Source organism: Bison bison, unplaced genomic scaffold, assembly GCF_000754665.1.
Source record: "Bison bison bison isolate TAMUID 2011002044 unplaced genomic scaffold, Bison_UMD1.0 scf7180017847763, whole genome shotgun sequence".
NCBI lineage: Eukaryota > Metazoa > Chordata > Mammalia > Artiodactyla > Bovidae > Bison > Bison bison.
Genome location: NW_011478336.1, coordinates 80785 through 83809, shown reverse-complemented (window position 1 = coordinate 83809; position 3025 = coordinate 80785).

The window sequence follows — 3025 nt, the reverse complement described above, 5'->3', positions numbered from 1 at the left end:
TCCTCCCTCCCACGCTCCCCCCACCACCACCCAACCACATCTCCAGCATCCTCCCCCTGAGCTCTGAAGGTATCCATGGAGGGTCCCAGGCTCTCCTCCTATCATCCACTCTGTCCGCCAGGAGATGTCCCCCTGCTCTAGAAATGTGGGGGACCCCTCCACCAGAGGTCAGCTGTCCCTGCCGGCACCCCAGGCTGCTCAAGGCTGCTCTGAGTCTCCCCTGCCCCCGCTGGGCCCTGCCTCCCTGCCCTGCTTTTGTCCCCTCCTGTCCTCACAGGGATGGACAGGGAGGGACGTGATCAGACAGGGACGCTGGTCCACATCTGCTCTGTCTTCTTCTGTCACAGCAGGTGCAGTGGGAGACCTCCGCTTTGCCCACCGCCCCCATCAGGGGAGACCTGAGTCTCAGTGGAAGGGACCCCTGATTTTGGGGTAGGGCTACCCTGGCATCCTCTGCTCCTGCCCTCTCGTCCTCCATGGGGTGACCCCCCCCACTTGGTGGCGGAGCTCCCGGAGGCTGCACTGTCCCACTCTGCTCCAATGGGCTTGTCTCCTTGCTGTCCTCCCCGCTCTCAGATGCACCCTAGGGTCCTCCCCACACAGCTGCCCGGCCAGTCCTCACCGCATCAGCTCCTCACCAATGCCCACTCCCACACCCAGCATCGCCAGCCCCACCCGCCCTGACCTGCCCTACATCTTCTCATCACCTGGGAACGCCCTCAGCAACTGATCTGCAAGTTACAAGTGTAGGTCCCTTTCTTTCTGCTTCTATGCCTCTCCTAGAACTTGCATTTCATGAAGGCGGAAGTTGTAGACTGTTTTCTCTCCTGATTGAGCCCAAGTGCCTTGCAATCCTAACTTCCCAGTAGTGGGCGCTCAGTGTCAGATGGATAGGGACTGGCCCCTCCCCTGCCTTCCCCCTATCCCGTGAGGTCTGGACATCAGGGCCCTACTCGCGGGGTCTGGACACGGGGGTCCCTCAGATCCAGCACAGCCCAAACCCAGCTCTTTCTTCCCCTCTCTAGCAAGCATGCTTTCTCCCCTCTGCGCCCAGATCCTGAAGCCTCCCCTTCAGGGTGTCTCAGAGCAGCACTGGGGGCCCAGCCAGCCCTTGGGGAAGAAGACATCCGAGACCTGATGGATGCCCGAGTTCTGGCCTCGGCGGGGCATCAGGGGCACCTGAGGTCAGCAAGGTGCTCTCAGGGACTGAAAGTGGCTCCTTGGGCAGGACTGTTGTTGTTGGAGGGGGAGGAGGTGAGGGGGGAGAAGACGGGTCTGTTGCGAAAGCAGAGTTCGTACCAGGAATGTTGCATGGATGTGGCTGGAAGATCCGCATGCTGTTCTCCACCCTGTGGAGGGTGGACCAGATGGAGTCAGGAAGGTGAGTGAGGATCAGTTAGAGTTCAGGGACCGTCATTCTGGCATGGTGATGAAACCTGAATGCAGGGTAGCTGGGCGGAAGCCCAGGAGAGTGGAGACAAGGGAGCCAGTTCTAGAGACGCCAAGGATGCCGGACGACTAGGACCAGCCTTGGCTGAGCCACGCTGGGGAGAAGAACTGAAGCTGGGCATCTGCCAGGGGCAGCTGGGTGCATGATGGTGCCGCTGCCTGATGACGAACACAAGGAGGAGGGTTTGGACTCCAGGGCCAGTGGAGGCCTCTCGTCATTGGCTGGACACATGGGCAGGATCGGTAGAGAGATGGGGGTGTGGGCCTTACCAGGTAGAGACTTGGGAGTGGGTGGCCTTGCTGAGCATGGACGGTGAGAGAAGATGGCTGGGGTCAAGGCAGCACACGTGGAGAAGAGGCGGGTGCAGAAAGAACTGGATAGTGGCCCGGAAATTAGGATGGGCTGGTCACAGGCACCTGAGGGACTGCTGGTGTGGGGACAGAAGCCTGTGGGCATGGGGGCTAAGACCATGGCACAGCTGAGCAGTTGCAGATGAGACAGAGGGTGGCACAGCAGGGATGCCGAGTCAGAGAGATGTCTAACCGCTCAGCAGAGTCCACGGCAAAGGAGAGAAGAAGCAGGAGGAGACTGGACAGGGCGCACGCAGGGCGGTGGGGATGGCTCAGCTCTGTGGGAGCCTAGCGCCCATGGCTGGAGCCAGGTAACAGAGGGGCCATGGGTGTGAACAATTTGAGGGCAGCCTGGGGAGCAGGAGTGGTTCTCACACCGTCCTAGGGTTCAGCCTGTCTGAGGGTCTGGCCTGTGTGGGCATGCAGGAACTCCGACCATGCTGTCCCCACCCCTGACCTTTTAATTTTTCAAGAGAAACCAGAAATCTGTGCTTCTCCATGCAACGTTCTGACTGTCCAAAACAATGGCCAAAGGGAGGGTGTAAAGAATTTTCAGATGTGGGTGTGATAACACGCCGGTGTCTGGGAGGGACCCTCAGACTCGCTCAGCTCCAGTTAAGCTTTCCCTCTGCCCCACCACGAAATCTGACCTCTCAGGTATTTTAAAATGTCACTCTTAATCTTTGACTTATTCATTAACAACCAAATTCCAAAGCATGGCTTCTGCCTCCACACATGTGGGCCACGCTCTCCACTCCACGGTGTCCATGGACAAGGACAGGGCTGGTGGGCCTTTGGGTACTGATGTCTTATCCATCAGAACCCTGCTTTCTGGTGTCACATATAAAGAAAAGACTCATTTAGTTTTTTAACAAATATTTAACAGATGACCTTGGAATCATTCATTAAGCAATCTTCCCTTTTCTTCCTAATTACACCCCATGAGATTTGATTTAGAACTTTCTACCTAAGAACTAGAGATAGAGATAGTTGAAGAGGGGACTCCTTGGAAAAGACCCTGATGCTAGGAAAGATTGAGGGCAGGAGAAAGGGATGACAGAGGATGAGATGGTTGAATGGCATCATCAACTCAATGGACATGAGTTTGAACAAACTCTAGGAGATGGTGAAGGACAGTGAAGCCTGGCATGCTGCAGCCCATGGGGTCACAGAGTCGGACACGACTGAGCAACTAAACAACAACATACTGTTTTCACACTGTCCC